Genomic DNA, 20,285 nt, shown 5'->3' with positions numbered 1-20,285 from the left:
GTGCGAAATTTATATCATATTCTTTAGTGCACACCAACTAAACAAAATTCCTTATATGTTCAAAGATTTTTTTTTTTCTAATTTTCCTAATTCGCGTACTTTTATTTTCTCACAAGCAAAGACATTGAATATATCGCCCTGTTTTAAATTGATTTGTTAATTATTTATATATTAATTCTAGCTCTTTCTTCCGAATCAAGCAGGGCAAAATACACCTAATACTGGAATACCACAAACAGATATATAATGATATCACTAATGTGCTGTGATACACCCTGATGATTTATAGAAATAGAATATGAAAACTTTTATTAACACGGATTAACAGGGAAATTAAAAGTTTTATACATGTTGATAAACTAAGAAAAGAAATATGTAGGCCTATTAGCTCAGTTGGTTAGAGCGTCGTGCTAATAATGCGAAGGTCACATGTTCGAGACCTGCATGGGCCATTAGAAGAACTTTGTTTTTTAAACCCATGAATTTTCAGAGTATAAAAATAATGGCCTATCCATGTCGAGGAGTGTTGATATGTTCCTTTTTATCTTTTATAAGTTTTTGTTCCAAGAAAGAAATTGAATTGCGTATAAAACCTTAACAACGATACGATGGAAGTTTTTAAAACACATTTCTACCAAACAATACGTATATGGAGCAAATTATAGCACTTGTTATGGTACTACATAATTGTCTTCCTATCAAAAAAGTTTGCCGGAACATGTAAGAAAAATTGATGGAAGCTCTATCCCTAATACTTGAAAGTACATGTTTTTGACAAGTTCTATATACCTTGGTAAAAAAAGCAAAACTTCTTGCAAAATTTACATAGATTAGTGTTTTGAAATTTATACTCTTTATGTTACCAACTTAACAATCACATCCCATTCTTCCTTTATTGCTAAGAGGGCCATAAATCAAAATCCAAATGAAAGTTAACTCTTGCCAATTGTTTTTAAATATCTCGATGCATTCATAGTGAAGGATAAATTATAAAACTTTCTAATCTTAATTTGTTTCATAAGTAGATTTCATGTGGAATGATATGGAGGAGTTTGGATTTCACTATGTCATCAAATGAAGTAAGATTTTTAGATTATTCCAGTTTTATGAGGAGTGCTAGGAGGACAGCAACTTTTGTGATTTTAGCCATCAAATAACCATCAATAACGATTTTAATGGTGTGAGATTGGTGTGAGATTTCATCCAATGACTCACTTTTCTTTGCTGTTACATGCTGGCCAGAATTTAATAAAGTTGCTGGCCCCCTAAACTTTTCCCAGTTTTATTAGTTAAATATATCACTCAAAAAATTGTTTGCTTACCTATTGAGAGTGATAAATATTAAATAAAGACAAACACAAAAAGAAAACATAATGTTACTCTCTGTTAATTGTTTATAAACATAGCATCCTTTAATGCATCAACCAACAATGCTAAGAAAGACAATAAAAAGAAGACTTCAATTGTGGTTGAATTCAACTCTAAGTTTTAGTTCCGATCATTCGTTGACCTTAGAACTCCACTTAAACAACCATTTTTTGACCATGCAAAGGTTTGGCGCCATTCTTCTAATCAAAATTTGGTCTATACTCTAATGTCATAAAGAAAACAAAAGCTAATTATCCAATCCAAGGGGTGATATTGGTATTCTTTTTAGTACAAGATTTAGCACACATTACCCTTACAACTTCATATTTTAGATATGTTCGTACCAAAAAGATATCATTATAGTTAAGTTAGTTGCCACAATCTTTTTCAACTGTAATAACAAATTTCTTGTCGAATTTCATTTTCTTCTTAACAACTTCATATTTGTGAACCATAACTATGCTATATTTGTTGTTTTGCTAGCACATTAGGCATCAAAACCATGGGTATAAGGTTCGAACAATATGAAACGTTTTCTTCTATGCATTGCAACTTGATATTCCATGGGTCAAGTTGGCAAAAGCAAATGAGAAGTTCTATAGTATCTTAAGCGTTGTTCACCATAACATTCTCATTTTACATTTTAACCTTGGCAAATGAGTTGGATATGCTATCACTTTTGAACATAATATGCAAAGCTCTCGAATATAATACGAGGTGCGAAATTTATATCATATTCTTTAGTGCACACCAACAAAACAAAATTCTTTATATGTTCAAAGAATTTTTTTTCTAATCTTTCTAATTTGCGTACTTTTATTTTCTCACAAGCAAAGACATTGAATATATCGCTCTATTTTAAATTGAATTGTTAATTATTTATATATTGATTCTAGCTATTTCTTCCGAATCAAGTAGGTCAAAGTACACCTAATACTGGAATACCACCAACAGATATATAATGATATCACTAATGTGCTGTGATACACCCTGATAATTTATAGAAATAGAATACGAAAACTTTTATTAACATGGATTAACAGGGAAATTAAAAGTTTTATACATGTTGATAAACTAAGAAAAGAAATATGTAGGCCTATTAGCTCAGTTGGTTAGAACGTCGTGCTAATAACGTGAAGGTCGCAGGTTCGAGACCTGCATGGGCCATTAGAAGAAATTTGTTTTTTTTAAACCCATGAATTTTCAGAGTATAAAAATAATGGCCTATCCATGTCGAGGAGTGTTGATATGTTCCTTTTTATGTTTTATAAGTTTTTGTTCCAAGAAAGAAATTGAATTGCGTATAAAACCTTAACAACGATACGATGGAAGTTTTTAAAACACGTTTCTACCAAACAATACGTATATGGAGCAAATTATAGCACTTGTTATGGTACTACATAATTGTCTTCCTATCAAAAAAGTTTGTCGGAACATGTAAGGAAAATTGATGGAAGCTCTATCCCTAATACTTGAAAGTACATGTTTTTGACAAGTTCTATACCTTAGTAAAAAAAGCAAAACTTCTTGCAAAATTTACATAGATTAATGTTTTGAAATTTATACTCTTTATGTTACCAACGTAACAATCACATCCCATTCTTCCTTTATTGCTAAGAGGGCTATAAATCAAAATCCAAATGAAAGTTAAGCTCTTGCCAATTGTTTTTAAATATCTCGATGCATTCATAGTGAAGGATAAATTATAAAACTTTCTAATCTTAATTTGTTTCATAAGTAGATTTCATGTGGAATGATATGGAGGAGTTTGGATTTCACTATGTCATCAAATGAAGTAAGATTTTTAGATTATTCCAGTTTTGTGAGGAGTGCTAGGGGGACAGCAACTTTTGTGATTTTAGCCATCAAATAACCATCAATAATGATTTTAATGGTGTGAGATTGGTCTGAGATTTCATCCAATGACTCACTTTTCTTTGCTGTTACATGCTGGCCAGAATTTAATAAAGTTGCTGGCCCCCTGGTGCACGAATTGTGAATTACACTTTTCTCAACGCGTACCACTAACCAGCAAGTGCACTGGGTCGTCCAAGTAATACCTTACGTGAGTAAGAGTCGAATCCCAAGGAGATTGTTGGTTTGAAGCAATCTATGGTTATCTTGTAAATCTTAGTCAGGAAGTCAATTATGTTTATCAATTGAATTGTGAATAACCAGTAGAGCATAAATTAAAGGTTACTTGTTGTGCAGTAATGGAGAATATGTTGGAGTTTTGGAGATGCTTTGTCTTCTGAATCTCTGCTTTCCTCTGTCTTCTGATTCATGCACGCACGTCCCCCTATGGCAAGCTGTGTGTTGGTGGATCACCGTTGTCAATGGCTACCTTCCATCCTTCCAGTGAAAACTACGCTCACGCGCTCTGTCACAGCACGGCTAATCACCGGTTGGTTCTCGATTCGGTTGGAATAGGATTTACTATCCTTTTGCGTCTGTCACTAACGCCCAGCCTTCAGGAGTTTGAAGCTCGTCACAGTTATTCAATCCTTGAATCCTACTCGGAATACCACAGACAAGGTTTAGACTTTCCGGATTCTCATGAATGCCGCCATCAGTTCTAGCTTATACCACGGAGATTCTGATCAAGGAATCTAAGAGATACTCATTCAATCGTATATAGAACGGAGGTGGTTGTCAGGCACACGTTCATGATTTGAGGAAGGTGATGAATGTCACAGATCATCACCTTCATCACGGTTAAGCGCGAATGAACATCTTAGATAGGAACAAGCGTTTTTGAATGGAAAACAGAAATACTTGCATTAATTCATCGAGACACAACAGAGCTCCTCACCCCCAACAATGGGGTTTAGAGACTCATGCCGTCAGAGAATACAAAGTTTAGATCTGAAAATGTCATGAGATACAGAATAAGTCTCTAAAAGTTGTTTAAATACTAAACTAGTAGCCTAGGGTTACAAAATATGAGTGGACTATGATGGATGATGCAGAGATCCACTTCTGGGGCCCACTTGGTGTGCTGGGGCCCACTTGGTGTGTGCTGGGGTTGAGACTTTAAGCAATTCACGTGCGGAGGCCATTTGTGGAGTTGAACGCCAGTTTTTATGCCAGTTTGGGCGTTCAACTCCAGTTTTTGATCCTTTTCTGGCGCTGGACGCCAGAATTGGGCAGAGAACTGGCGTTGAACGCCAGTTTACATCGTCTATCCTTGTGTAAAGTATGGACTATTATATATTTCTGGAAAGCCCTGGATGTCTACTTTCCAACGCAATTAGAAGCATGCCATTTCGAGTTTTGTAGCTCCAGAAAAGCCACTTTGAGTGCAGGGAGGTCAGAATCCAACAGCATCAGCAGTCCTTTTTCAGCCTGAATCAGAATTTTGCTCAGCTCCTTCAATTTCAGCCAGAAAAATACCTGAAATTACAGAAAAACACACACTCATAGTAAAGTCCAGAAATATGAATTTTTCCTAAAAACTACTAGGAATAGACTAAAAACTAACTAAAACATACTCTAAACTATATGAAATTATCCCCAAAAAGCGTATAAAATATCCGCTCATCACAACACCAAACTTAAACTGTTGCTTGTCCTCAAGCAACTAGACAACTAAAATAGAAGACTAATAGGTTGAGACGCAATAATATCTCAGAGTTTTTGATTGAAGCTCAGATTCTAATTAGATGAGCTGGACTAGTAGCTTTTTGCTTCCGAACAGTTTTGGCATCTCACTTTATCCATTGAAGCTCAGAGTGATTGGCATCTATAGGAAATCAGAATTTAGATAGTGTTATTGATTCTCTTAGTTTAGTGTGATGATTCTTGAACACAGCTTCTTTATGAGTCTTGGCCGTGGCCCTAAGCACTTTGTTTTCCAGTATTACTACCGGATACATAAATGCCACAGACACATAACTGGGTGAACCTTTTCAGATTGTGACTCAGCTTTGCTAAAGTCCCCAATTAGAGGTGTCCAGAGTTCTTAAGCACACTCTTCTTTTTGCTTTGGACCTTGACTTTAACCGCTCAGTCTCAAGTTTTCACTTGACACCTGCACGCCACAAGCACATGGTTAGGGACAGCTTGGTTTAGCCGCTTAGACCAGGATTTCAGTCCTTTAGGCCCTCCTATCCACTGATGCTCAAAGCCTTGGGATCCTTTTTAATTGCCCTTGCCTTTTGGTTTTAAGGGTTATTGGCTTTTTCTGCTTGCTTTTTTTTTTCTACAAGCTTTGTTCTTTGCTGCTTTTTCTTGCTTCAAGAATCATTTTTATGATTTTTCAGATTATCAATAACATGTCTCATGTTCATTATTCTTTCAAGAGCCAACATATTTAACAGTCTTAAACAACAAATTCAAAAGACATATGCACTGTTCAAGCATTCATTCAGAAGACAGAAAGCATTGCCACCACATTTAACCAATTAGAATTTGTTTTATTTAAACTCGAAATTTTATTGCTTCTTATTCAAAAGATCTACTATTTTATTCATGTTTAATGATGATGAGAAAAATAAACTATAGCTTAATTGGAGATAAAATCAAATAGATACTAATTACTATTATATGATTTCTAAGGTAGACTTTTTATAAGGACACTGTCACAGAGTTAAGGCAGAAATTGGAAATTAACAACCTTTATTCTGGGGGTATGGGGGTTCCTCTGATCCTTGGGAGGCTTGGTATTACAGAAGACTTCTGGCGCTTCAGTTCCCTTAAGTCACGTCCCTGCTCCTCTTGTTCTTTAAACATATGGGTCAGCATTTGACTGTGTTCCTTCTGTTGTTTTATTATTTGCTCCATAGCTTCCTGTATCTTGGTGACAGACGTCTCAAGATATTCCCAATATTCTGCTTGAGGAATCTCTGGGAGGAATTCCTGTGCTCTCTTCTTGATAGGATCCTCCTGTGCTTGTTGTCTCTCCATTGATGCTTTGGTGATTGACTTTTCAATTAGGATATATTCAGTTATTCCCATCTTGACTCCAGCGTCCTTGCAGAGCAGAGAAATCACGCTTGGATAAGCCAACCTGGCCTCTCTTGAATTTTTATTAGCTATCTTGTAGGGTTCAGTGGAAATCAGCTGATGAACCTCCACTTCCTTCCCAGTCATGATGCAATGAATCATCACTGCTCTTTTAACTGTGACTTCAGAACGGTTGCTAGTGGGCAACAGAGAACGCCCAATGAAGTCCAGCCATCCTCTGGCAACTGGTTTGAGATCCTCTCTCTTGAGCTGATTTGGGACGCCCTTGGTGTTGGTGGTCCACCTGGCTCCAGGGATACATATGTCCTCTAGAATCTTATCCAGGCCAATGTCTGCTCTCATCATCCTCTTGTTGAAGGAGTCTGGATCATCCTTTAACTGAGGTAGCTTTAATATCTCTCTGATCTTGTCAGGGGTGGTATGAACAATCTTTCCCCTGACCATGGTCCAAAATTCGTAGCAGGCAGTTCCAGATAGTCTTTGCTTGTCAGTCTGCCACATGTTAGCATAGAACTCCTGGACCATGTTCCTTCCTATTTTCGTTTCAGGATTAGCTAGGACTTCCCAGTTCCTGATTCGAATTTGCTCCTGGATCTCCGGATATTCATCTTCTTTCAGATCGAATCTCACTTCCGGGATCACTGATCTCAGACCCATTACTTTAAGATAATGGTCTGAATGTTCTTTAGATAAGAACTTCCCTTGATTCCAAAGTGATTTTGGAACGCTCTCTTTCTTGCCTCTTGGAGTGGATTGTTTTCCTTTGGGAGCCATGATCTTAGTAGTGATCTTCGGATAAACACACCAAACTTAGAGGTTTGCTTGTCCTCAAGCAAAAGAAAAGAAAGGAGAGGGATAGAAGGAGATCGAGGTGCACTTGTTGATGGAGGAGGGGGGAGGCCGAACCCAAATTTAAAGGGGTGGGGTGGTGGATTTTCGAAAAATTGGAAGAGATAAGATAAAAAGATTTAGTTGAAAAAGATAAGATATAAGATATAGTTTGATTTTGAAAAGATAGGATAGATTTTTTTGAAAAAGATAAATCTGGATTTTTGAAAAAGATAATATGGATATTTGAAAAAGATATGGATTAGTTGAAAAGATTTTTGAGTGTAAAAGATAGATTTGTTTTCAGAAAAGATTTTGAAAAGAGTTGGATTGAATTTGGAAAGATGGATTTTTAGAAATTAAGGATTTTAGAAATCAGGGTTCTTGATATGTTCATGTAAAAATCATGCATTGAAGCATAAAATTTGAAATTAAAATGGAAATACGTGTGGGATTACTGGATTTGGCTCCTCCCTGTCCTCCTGGCGTTTGAACGCCCAAACACTGCCTGTTTTGGGCGTTCAGCGCCCAAATGCTGATCTCCTGGGCGTTCAGCGCCCAGTTGCTGCCATTCCTGGCGTTCAACGCCCAGTGGGTGGCCATTTCTAGCGTTGAACGCCCAATTGCTGCCATTACTGGCGTTCAGCGCCCAGTGGATGCCCATTTTGGGCGCTGAACGCCCAAAATGCCCCTTTACTGGCGTTTTCTTGCCATTGAGCTTCCAATCTCTGTTTTGTGTGCCGATTCCTTCTGTAACCCTGTAAACTTATACAAATGATTCTGTACCTTAGTGTCAGTGAACTTTATATAAACAAATAAAAATAAAAATAGGGCAAAAAATGCTTAGAGAATTGATGCCCCATGGCTGGGTTGCCTCCCAGCAAGCGCTTCTTTATTGTCTTTAGCTGGACCTTGCTGAGTTTTTAATCTAACTTCAGCTTTGAGCATTCTTGCTCAATGTTGCCTTCAAGATAATGCTTGATTCTCTGTCCATTGACAATGAACTTCTTATCAGAATCAATATCTTGAAGCTCCACATAACCATATGGTGACACACTTGTAATCACGTATGGTCCCCTCCACCGGGATTTTAGTTTCCCGGGGAATAGCCTGAGTCTAGAGTTAAACAACAGGACCTTCTGTCCTGGTTCAAAGATTCTAGATGACAGCTTTCTGTCATGCCATTTTTTTTATTTTTCTTTATAAAGCTTGGCATTTTCGAAAGCTGTGAATCTGAATTCCTCTAGCTCATTTAGCTGGAGCAATCGTTTTTCTCCTGCTAATTTGGCATCAAGGTTTAGGAATCTGGTTGCCCAGTAGGCCTTATGTTCCAGTTCCACGGGCAAGTGGCATGCCTTACCATACACGAGTTGGTATGGAGAGGTTCCTATAGGGGTCTTGAATGCTGTTCTGTAAGCCCACAGAGCATCATCCAGGCTCCTTGGCCAATCCTTTCTACGGGTATTTACTGTCCGTTCCAGGATTCTCTTTAATTCTCTGTTAGAGACTTCAGCTTGCCCATTGGTTTGTGGATGATATGGTGTGGCCACTTTGTGGCGAATTCCATACCGAACCATGGCAGAGTAAAGCTGTTTATTGCAGAAGTGAGTGCCCCCATCACTGATTAACACTCTAGGGACACCAAACCTGCTAAAGATATGTTTCTGGAGAAACTTCAGCACTGTTTTAGTATCATTGGTGGGTGTGGCAATAGCCTCAACCCATTTTGATACGTAGTCAACTGCCACCAGAATATAAGTGTTTGAGTATGATGGTGGGAAAGGTCCCATGAAGTCAATTCCCCATACATCAAACAACTCTACTTCGAAGATTCCTTGTTGAGGCATGGCGTAACCATGAGGCAGATTACCAGCTCTTTGGCAACTGTCACAATTACGTACAAACTCTCGGGAATCTTTATAGAGTGTGGGCCAATAGAAGCCACATTGGAGGACCTTGGTGGCTGTTCGCTCACCTCCGAAATGGCCTCCATATTGAGATCCATGGCAATGCCATAGGATTCTCTGTGCTTCCTCTCTGGGGACACACCTACGGATAATTCCGTCCGCACATCTCTTAAAGAGATAGGGCTCATCCCACAAGTAGTACTTTGCATCAGTAACTAATTTCTTCTTTTGTATTCTATTGTACTCCTTGGGTATGAACCTTGCAGCTTTATAGTTTGCAATATCGGCAAACCATGGTGCTTCCTGAATGGCAAATAGATGCTCATCAGGGAACGTCTCAGAGATCTCAAGAAAGGGGAGGGACGTCCCTTCCACTGGCTCTATCCGGGACAGATGATCAGCTACTTTGTTCTCTGTCCCTTTTCTGTCTCTTATTTCTATATCAAACTCTTGCAGAAGCAATACCCATCTGATGAGCCTGGGTTTTGAATCCTGCTTTGTGAGTAGATACTTAAGAGCAGCGTGGTCAGTATACACAATCACCTTTGATCCTACTAAGTAGGATCTGAACTTGTTAATGGCGTAAACCACTGCAAGTAATTCCTTTTCTGTGGTTGTGTAATTTTTCTGGGCATCATTTAGAACGCGACTGGAATAATAAATGACATGCAGAAGCTTGTCATGCCTCTGTCCCAATACTGCACCAATGGCATGATCACTGGCATCACACATTAGCTCAAATGGTAATGTCCAGTCTGGTGCAGAAATGACTGGTGCTGTGACCAGCTTAGCTTTCAGCGTTTCAAACGCCTGCAGGCATGCTGTGTCAAACACAAATGGCGTGTCAGCAGCTAGCAGATTGCTTAGAGGTTTTGCGATTTTTGAAAAATCCTTTATAAACCTCCTATAGAATCCTGCATGCCCCAGAAAGCTTCTGATTGCCTTAACATTGGCAGGTGGTGGTAATTTTTCAATTACTTCTATTTTTGCTTGATCCACCTCTATTCCCTTGTTTGAGATTTTATGCCCAAGAACAATTCCTTCAGTCACCATGAAGTGAGACTTTTCCCAGTTTAAAACTAGGTTGGTTTCTTGGCATCTTTTCAGAACAAGTTTCAGGTGATCAAGACAGGAGCTGAATGAGTCTCCATATACTGAGAAGTCATCCATGAAGACTTCCAGAAATTTTTCCACCATGTCAGAGAAAATAGAGAGCATGCATCTCTGGAAGGTTGCAGGCGCATTACATAGCCCAAATGGCATCCTTCTATAAGCAAACACTCCGGATGGACATGTCAATGCTGTTTTCTCTTGATCCTGGGGATCCACTGCAATCTAGTTATAGCCTAAATAGCCATCCAAAAAGCAGTAATAATCATGACCTGCTAGTCTCTCTAGCATCTGGTCTATGAATGGTAAAGGAAAATGATCCTTTCTGGTGGCTGTATTGAGCCTTCTGTAGTCAATACACATGCGCCACCCTGTAACTGTTCTTGTAGGAACCAGTTCATTTTTTTCATTATGAATCATTGTCATGCCTCCCTTTTTTGGGACGACTTGAACAGGGCTCACCCAGGGGCTATCAGAAATGGGATAAATAATCCCAGCCTCTAGTAACTTGGTGACCTCTTTCTGCACCACTTCCTTCATGGCTGGATTTAGCCGCCTCTGTGGTTGGACCACTGGTTTGGCATTGTCCTCCAATAGGATTTTATGCATGCATCTAGCTGGGCTTATGCCCTTAAGGTCACCTATGGACCACCCAAGAGCTGTCTTGTGTGTCCTTAGCACTTGAATAAGTGCTTCCTCTTCCTGTGAATTCAAAGCAGAGCTTATGATCACTGGAAAAGTGTCACCTTCTCCCAGAAATGCATATTTCAAGGATGGTGGTAGTGGCTTGAGCTCGGGTTTAGGAGGTTTTTCCTCTTTCAGAAGAAAGTTTAGAGGCTCTTTCATGTCCTCTGAATCCTCCAAATCAGGCTGAACATCTTTAAAGATGTTTTCCAACTCTGATTCGAGACTCTCAGCCATGTTGATCTCTTCTACCAAAGAGTCAATGAGATCAACTTTCATGCAGTCTGTTGATGTGTCTGGATGCTGCATGGCTTTGACAGCGTTCAACTTAAACTCATCATCATTGACTCTCAGGGTTATTTCCCCCTGTTGGACATCAATGAGGGATCGTCCAGTTGCTAGGAAGGGTCTTCCTAGAATGAGAGTAGCACTCTTGTGCTCCTCCATTTCCAGCACAACAAAGTCAGTGGGAAAGGCGAATGGCCCAACTCTGACAATCATGTCTTCAATCACGCCTGATGGGTATTTAGTGGAAACATCAGCAAGTTGGAGACATATCCGGGTTGGTTTAACTTCTTCAGTTAAGCCAAGTTTCCTGATAGTGAATGCAGGTATTAGGTTGATGCTTGCCCCAAGATCGCATAAAGCTGTCTTGGTGCAATCACCTTCTAATATGCATGGTATCAGAAAACTCCCAGGGTCTTTAAGCTTTTCAGGAAAGCTTTTCAGAATGACTGCACTGCATTCTTCAGTGAGGAGAACTCTTTTTGTTTCTCTCCACTCCTTTTTATGACTCAAGATCTCTTTCATGAACTTGGCATAAGAAGGTATTTGCTCAAGTGCCTCTGCAAATGGAATCTTTATTTCAAGAGTCCTTAGATAATCTGCAAAGCGAGCAAATTGCTTATCCTGCTCGTCTTTCCGGAGTTTTTGAGGATAAGGTATCTTGGCTTTATATTCCTCAACCTTAGTGGTTAAAGAAGCCTTTTTAGAGGGCTTGTTATCAGCACTTGTGTGTGTCTGATCCCTCACTGGCAATTGTGTACCAGAGTCAGAAGCTGGAGTGACGTTAGACGCCAACTCACTGTCTGTTCCTGGCGCCTGAACGCCAGAAATGTGCCCATTTTGGGCGTTCAACGCTGGATTCTGCACCATTTGGGCGTTCAACGCCAGATTCTTGCCCATTTCTGGCGTTGAACGCCAATCCTGCCTTGTTTCTGGCGCTGAACGCCAGTTTTGGGCATGGTCTGGGCGTTCAGCGCCAGCCTTCCACCCATTTTCTGGCGTTTTAGTGCCAGAATTATTTTTCCCTGGGCTCTTACTGTCCTCAGGTGAATCTTTGGTGGGTCGCTCATTTCTTGAATTTTTGATGCCTTGAGGTGGGGTATTTAATGTTTTCCCACTTCTTAATTGAACTGCTTGGCATTCTTCTGCTATTTGCCTTGATAGCTGCTGCTTTGTCTGCTTAAACTGTTCGTCCATATGTATATTAGCTATCCTTGTCTCCTGTAGCCTATCTTTGAATTCAGCTAGCTGCTTTGTTAGAAAATCCAATTGCTGATTGAATTCAGCAGCTTGTTTTACAGTACTGAATTCAGCAGTTACTGTTTTAACCTCTTCATTCATGGAAGGGTTGCTGCTTAGGTACAGATGCTGATTCCTGGCAACTGTATCAATGAGCTCTTGAGCCTCTTCAATTGTCTTTCTCATGTGGATAGATCCACCAGCTGAGTAATCCAGAGACATTTGAGCTCCTTCTGCAAGCCCATAGTAGAAGATGTCTAACTGAACCCACTCTGAAAACATTTCAGAGGGGCATTTTCGTAGCATCTCTCTGTATCTCTCCCAGGCATCATAAAGAGATTCATTATCTCCTTGTTTAAAGCCTTGGATGTCCAGCCTTAGCTGTGTCATCCTTTTTGGAGGGAAATATTGATTCAGGAATTTTTCTGTCAGCTGTTTCCACGTCCTTATGCTGGCCTTAGGTTGGTTATTCAACCACCTCTTAGCTTGATCTTTTACAGCAAATGGAAACAGTAATAGTCTGCAGACATCCTGATCTATTTCTTTATCATGCACTGTGTCAGCAATCTGTAGAAACTGTGCTAGAAACTCTGTAGGTTCTTCCTGTGGAAGACCGGAATACTGGCAACTTTGCTGCACCATGATAATGAGCTGAGGATTCAACTCAAAGCTACTAACTCCAATGGAGGGTATGCATATGCTACTCCCATATGAAGCAGTAGAGGGGTTAGAATATGACCCCAGAGTCCTCCTGGACTGTTCAATTCCACTTATGTCCATGATGGATATATGGATATAACTTGGACTGATTTATCTTTTTATTTATTTTATTTTATAAGAAGTAAATACTTAAATAAAATAAAATAACTAAAAAGAATTTGAATTTCGAAATAAAAAATTTTTTTTTTCGTAAAAAAAAATAAAAAATAATTAGTTAAAAAAAACAGAAGTTTTTGGAAAAAAAGGGAAGATATTTTCGAAAATTAGAGAAAGAGAGAGTTAGTTAGGTAGTTTTGAAAAAGTTAAGAAACAAACAAAAAGTTGGTTAGTTAGTTGAAACAAATTTTGAAAAGATATTTTTGAATTTAATGAGGAGAGAGAAAAACAATAAGATAGTACAAGATTTAAAATTTTTAGATCTAATGCTCCTTGCTTTTGAAAATTTTGGAGAGAAAACACCAAGGAACACCAAACTTAAAAATTTTAAGATCAAGACACAAGGAAAACTCAAGAACACTTTGAAGACTCACAAGAACACAAGAACATGAAGAAAGAACACCAAACTTAAAATTTTTAGAAAACCAAACCAAAATTTTCGAAAACCAAAGGGAAATCAACAAGAAAACACCAAACTTAAAGTTTGGCACAAAATTTAATAGAGAAAATATTATTTATGAAAAAGAAGGTTTTGAAAAGAGTATAAAAGATTCTAACCCAATTACCAAGAACACAGATTAACGCTCTAGCCAAATGAGTTATGGAACTTTCGAAAATTTTAAGAAAGATTATTTTTGAAAACACCAAACTTAAAGTTTGGCACAGGATTTAACAGAAAAATTATTTTTGAAAAAGGTTTTAAAAAAAATTATGATAGCCAATTACCATGAACATGAACACCACGTTCTAACTAACTGAGTTATCAATTTAAAGTGTTTTAACAAGGAATAAATAATAAAAGACTCCAAACCAAAAAGAAAGATTTTTTTCCTAATCTAAGCAACGAAATAATCCGTCAGTTGTTCAAACACGAACAATCCCCGGCAACGGCGCCAAAAACTTGGTGCACGAATTGTGAATTACACTTTTCACAACGCGTACCACTAACCAGCAAGTGCACTGGGTCGTCCAAGTAATACCTTACGTGAGTAAGAGTCGAATCCCACGGAGATTGTTGGTTTGAAGCAATCTATGGTTATCTTGTAAATCTTAGTCAGGAAGTCAATTATGTTTATCAATTGAATTGTGAATAACCAGTAGAGCATAAATTAAAGGTTACTTGTTGTGCAGTAATGGAGAATATGTTGGAGTTTTGGAGATGCTTTGTCTTCTGAATCTCTGCTTTCCTCTGTCTTCTGATTCATGCACGCACGTCCCCCTATGGCAAGCTGTGTGTTGGTGGATCACCGTTGTCAATGGCTACCTTCCATCCTTCCAGTGAAAACTACGCTCACGCGCTCTGTCACAGCACGGCTAATCACCGGTTGGTTCTCGATTCGGTTGGAATAGGATTTACTATCCTTTTGCGTCTGTCACTAACGCCCAGCCTTCAGGAGTTTGAAGCTCGTCACAGTCATTCAATCCTTGAATCCTACTCGGAATACCACAGACAAGGTTTAGACTTTCCGGATTCTCATGAATGCCGCCATCAGTTCTAGCTTATACCACGGAGATTCTGATCAAGGAATCTAAGAGATACTCATTCAATCGTATATAGAACGGAGGTGGTTGTCAGGCACACGTTCATGATTTGAGGAAGGTGATGAATGTCACAGATCATCACCTTCATCACGGTTAAGCGCGAATGAACATCTTAGATAGGAACAAGCGTTTTTGAATGGAAAACAGAAATACTTGCATTAATTCATCGAGACACAGCAGAGCTCCTCACCCCCAACAATGGGGTTTAGAGACTCATGCCGTCAGAGAATACAAAGTTTAGATCTGAAAATGTCATGAGATACAGAATAAGTCTCTAAAAGTTGTTTAAATACTAAACTAGTAGCCTAGGGTTACAAAATATGAGTGGACTATGATGGATGATGCAGAGATCCACTTCTGGGGCCCACTTGGTGTGCTGGGGCCCACTTGGTGTGTGCTGGGGCTGAGACTTTAAGCAATTCACGTGCGGAGGCCATTTGTGGAGTTGAACGCCAGTTTTTATGCCAGTTTGGGCGTTCAACTCCAGTTTTTGATCCTTTTCTGGCGCTGGACGCCCGAATTGGGCAGAGAACTGGCGTTGAACGCCAGTCTACGTCGTCTATCCTTGTGCAAAGTATGGACTATTATATATTGCTGGAAAGCCCTAGATGTCTACTTTCCAACGCAATTGGAAGCATGCCATTTCGAGTTCTGTAGCTCCAGAAAAGCATCTTTGAGTGCAGGGAGGTCAGAATCCAACAGCATCAGCAGTCCTTTTTCAGCCTGAATCAGAATTTTGCTCAGCTCCTTCAATTTCAGCCAGAAAAATATCTGAAATTACAGAAAAACACACACTCATAGTAAAGTCCAGAAATATGAATTTTTCCTAAAAACTACTAGGAATAGACTAAAAACTAACTAAAACATACTCTAAACTATATGAAATTATCCCCAAAAAGCGTATAAAATATCCGCTCATCACCCCCTAAACTTTTCCCAGTTTTATTAGTTAAATATATCACTCAAAAAATTGTTTTTTACCTATTGAGAGTGATAAATATTAAATAAAGACAAACACAAAAAGAAAACATAATGTTACTCTCTGTTAATCATTTATAAACATAGCATCCTTTAATGCATCAACCAACAGTGCTAAGAAAGACAATAAAAAGAAGACTTCATTTGTGGTTGAATTCAACTCCAAGTTTTAGTTCCGATCATTCGTTGACCTTAGAACTCCACTTAAACAACCATTTTTTGACCATGCAAAGGTTTGGCGCCATTCTTCTAATCAAAATTTGGTCTCTACTCTAATGTCATAAAGAAAACAAAAGCTAATTATCCAATCCAAGGGGTGATATTGGTATTCTTTTTAGTACAAGATTTAGCACACATTACCCTTACAACTTCATATTTTAGATATGTTCGTACCAAAAAGTTATCATTATAGTTAAGTTAGTTGCCACAATCTTTTTCAACTGTAATAACAAATTTCTTGTCGAATTTCATTTTCTTCTTAACAACTTCATATTTGTGAACCATAACTATGCTATATTTGTTGTTTTGCTAGCACATTAGGCATCAAAAGCATGGGTATAAAGTTCGAACAATATGAAACGTTTTCTTCTATGCATTGTAACTTGATATTCCATGGGTCAAGTTGGCAAAAGCAAATGAGAAGTTCTATAGTATCTTAAGCGTTGTTCACCATAACGTTCTCATTTTACATTTTAACCTTGGCAAATGAGTTGGATATGCTATCACTTTTGAACATAATATGCAAAGCTCTCGAATATAATACGAGGTGCGAAATTTATATCATATTCTTTAGTGCACACCAACAAAACAAAATTCCTTATATATTCAAAGAATTTTTTTTCTAATCTTTCTAATTTGCGTACTTTTATTTTCTCACAAGCAAAGACATTGAATATATCGCTCTATTTTAAATTGAATTGTTAATTATTTATATATTGATTCTAGCTATTTCTTCCGAATCAAGTAAGGCAAAATACACCTAATACTGGAATACCACCAACAGATATATAATGATATCACTAATGTGCTGTGATAGACCCTGATGATTTATAGAAATAGAATACGAAAACTTTTATTAACACGGATTAACAGGGAAATTAAAAGTTTTATACATGTTGATAAACTAAGAAAAGAAATATGTAGGCCTATTAGCTCAGTTGGTTATAACGTCGTGCTAATAACGCGAAGGTCGCATGTTCGAGACCTGCATGGGCCATTAGAAGAAATTTATTTTTTAAACCCATGAATTTTCAGAGTATAAAAATAATGGCCTATCCATGTCGAGGAGTGTTGATATGTTCCTTTTTATCTTTTATAAGTTTTTGTTCCAAGAAAGAAATTGAATTGCGTATAAAACCTTAACAACTATACGATGGAAGTTTTTAAAACATATTTCTACCAAACAATACGTATATGGAGCAAATTATAGCACTTGTTCTGGTACTACATAATTGTCTTCCTATCAAAAAAGTTTGCCGGAACATGTAAGGAAAATTGATGGAAGCTCTATCCCTAATACTTGAAAGTACATGTATTTGACAAGTTCTATACCTTAGTAAAAAGAGCAAAACTTCTTGCAAAATTTACATAGATTAGTGTTTTAAAATTTATACTCTTTATGTTACCAACGTAACAATCACATCCCATTCTTCTTTTATTGCTAAGAGGGCCATAAATCAAAATCCAAATGAAAGTTAAGATCTTGCCAATTGTTTTTAAATATCTCGATGCATTCATAGTGAAGGATAAATTATAAAACTTTCTAATCTTAATCTGTTTCATAAGTAGATTTCATGTGGAATGATATGGAGGAGTTTGGATTTTACTATGTCATCAAATGATGTAAGATTTTTAGATTATTCCAGTTTTATGAGGAGTGCTAGGGGGACAACAACTTTTGTGATTTTGGCCATCAAATAACCATCAATAATGATTTTAATGGTGTGAGATTTCATCCAATGACTCACTTTTCTTTGCTGTTACATGCTGGCCAGAATTTAATAAAGTTGCTGGGCCCCTAAACTTTTCCCAGTTTTATTAGTTAAATATATCACTCAAAAAATTGTTTTCTTACCTGTTGAGAGTGATAAATATTAAATAAAGACAAACATAAAAAGAAAACATAATGTTACTCTCTGTTAATCGTTTATAAACATAGCATCCATTAATGCATCAACCAACAATACTAAAAAAGACAATAAAAAGAAGACTTCATTTGTGGTTGAATTCAACTCCAAGTTTCAGTTCCGATCATTCGTTGACCTTAGAACTCCACTTAAACAACTATTTTTTGACCATGCAAAGGTTTGGCGCCATTCTTCTAATCAAAATTTGGTCTCTACTCTTATATCATAAAGAAAACAAAAGCTAATTATCCAATCCAAGGGGTGATATTGGTATTCTTTTTAGTGCAAGATTTAGCACACATTACCCTTACAACTTCATATTTTAGATATGTTCGTACCAAAAAGATATCATTATAGTTAAGTTAGTTGCCATAATCTTTTTCAACTGTAATAACAAAATTCTTGTCGAATTTCATTTTCTTCTTAACAACTTCATATTTGTGAACCATACTATGCTATATTTGTTGTTTTGCTAGAACATTAGGCATCAAAACCATGGGTATAAAGTTAGAACAATCTGAAACGTTTTATTCTATGCATTGTAACTTGATATTTCATGGGTCAAGTTGGCAAAAGCAAATGAGAAGTTCTATAGTATCTTAAGCGTTGTTCACCATAACGTTCTCATTTGACATTTTAACCTTGGCAAATGAGTTGGATATGCTATCACTTTTGAACATAATATGCAAAGCTCTCGAATATAATACGAGGTGCGAAATTTATATCATATTCTTTAGTGCACACCAACAAAACAAAATTCCTTATATGTTCAAAGAATTTTTTTTCTAATCTTTCTAATTTGCGTACTTTTATTTTCTCACAAGTAAAGACATTGAATATATCGCTCTATTTTAAATTCAATTGTTAATTATTTATATATTGATTCTAGCTATTTCTTCCGAATCAAGTAGGGCAAAATACACCTAATACTGGAATACCACCAACAGATATATAATGATATCACTAATGTGCTGTGATACACCCTGATGATTTATAGGAATAGAATACGAAAACTTTTATTAACACGGATTAACAGGGAAATTAAAAGTTTTATACATGTTGATAAACTAAGAAAAGAAATATGTAGGCCTATTAGCTCAGTTGGTTAGAACGTCGTGCTAATAACGCGAAGGTTGCAGGTTCGAGACTTGCATGGGCCATTTGAAGAAATTTGTTTTTTAAACCCATGAATTTTTAGAGTATAAAAATAGTGGCCCATCCATGTCGAGGAGTGTTGATATGTTCCTTTTTATCTTTTATAAGTTTTTGTTTCAAGAAAGAAATTGAATTGCGTATAAAACCTTAACAACAATACGATGAAAGTTTTTAAAACATATTTCTACCAAACAATAGGTATATGGAGCAAATTATAGCACTTGTTATGGTACTACATAATTGTCTTCCTATCAAAAAAGTTTGCCGGAACATGTAAGGAAAATTGATGGAAGCTCTATCCCTAATACTTGAAAGTACATGTATTTGACAAGTTCTATACCTTAGTAAAAAGAGCAAAACTTCTTGCAAAATTTACATAGATTAGTGTTTTGAAATTTATACTCTTTATTTTACCAACGTAACAATCACATCCCATTCTTCCTTTATTGCTAAGAGGGCCATAAATCAAAATCCAAATGAATGTTAAGCTCTTGCCAATTGTTTTTAAATATCTCGATGCATTCATAGTGAAGGATAAATCATAAAACTTTCTAATCTTAATCTGTTTCATAAGTAGATTTCATGTGGAATGATATGGAGGAGTTTGGATTTTACTATGTCATCAAATGAAGTAAGATTTTTAGATTATTCCAGTTTTATGAGGAGTGCTAGGGGGACAGCAACTTTTGTGATTTTAGCTATCAAATAACCATCAATAATGATTTTAATGGTGTGAGATTGGTGTGAGATTTCATCCAATGACTCACTTTTCTTTGCTGGTACATGCTGGCCAGAATTTAATAAAGTTGCTGGCCCCCTAAACTTTTCCCAGTTTTATTAGTTAAATATATCACTCAAAAAATTGTTTTCTTACCTGTTGAGAGTGATAAATATTAAATAATGACAAACACAAAAAGAAAACATAATGTTACTCTCTGTTAATCGTTTATAAACATAGCATCCTTTAATACATCAACCAACAATGCTAAGAAAGACAATAAAAAGAAGACTTTATTTGTGGTTGAATTCAACTCCAAGTTTTAGTTCCGATCATTCGTTCACCTTAGAACTCCACTTAAACAACCATTTTTTGACCATGCAAAGGTTTGGCGCCATTCTTCTAATCAAAATTTGGTCTCTACTCTAATGTCATAAAGAAAACAAAAGCTAATTATCCAATCCAAGGGGTGATATTGGTATTCTTTTTAGTACAAGATTTAGC

The 20,285-nt window shown here is 37.1% G+C and overlaps 1 non-coding gene across 1 annotated transcript; it reads left to right on the top strand.

The window, feature by feature from the left end:
- Positions 1–2,461: 2,461 nt before the first annotated feature.
- Positions 2,462–2,535, top strand: TRNAI-AAU (transfer RNA isoleucine (anticodon AAU)). Its single transcript has one exon. It is a non-coding gene; the product is annotated as a tRNA-Ile (tRNA).
- The last annotated feature ends 17,750 nt before the right edge of the window (positions 2,536–20,285 follow it).

The sequence above is a fragment of the Arachis hypogaea genome, chromosome 15 (genome assembly GCF_003086295.3).
Source record: "Arachis hypogaea cultivar Tifrunner chromosome 15, arahy.Tifrunner.gnm2.J5K5, whole genome shotgun sequence".
NCBI lineage: Eukaryota > Viridiplantae > Streptophyta > Magnoliopsida > Fabales > Fabaceae > Arachis > Arachis hypogaea.
This window is presented reverse-complemented; position numbering and strand designations above follow the sequence as displayed.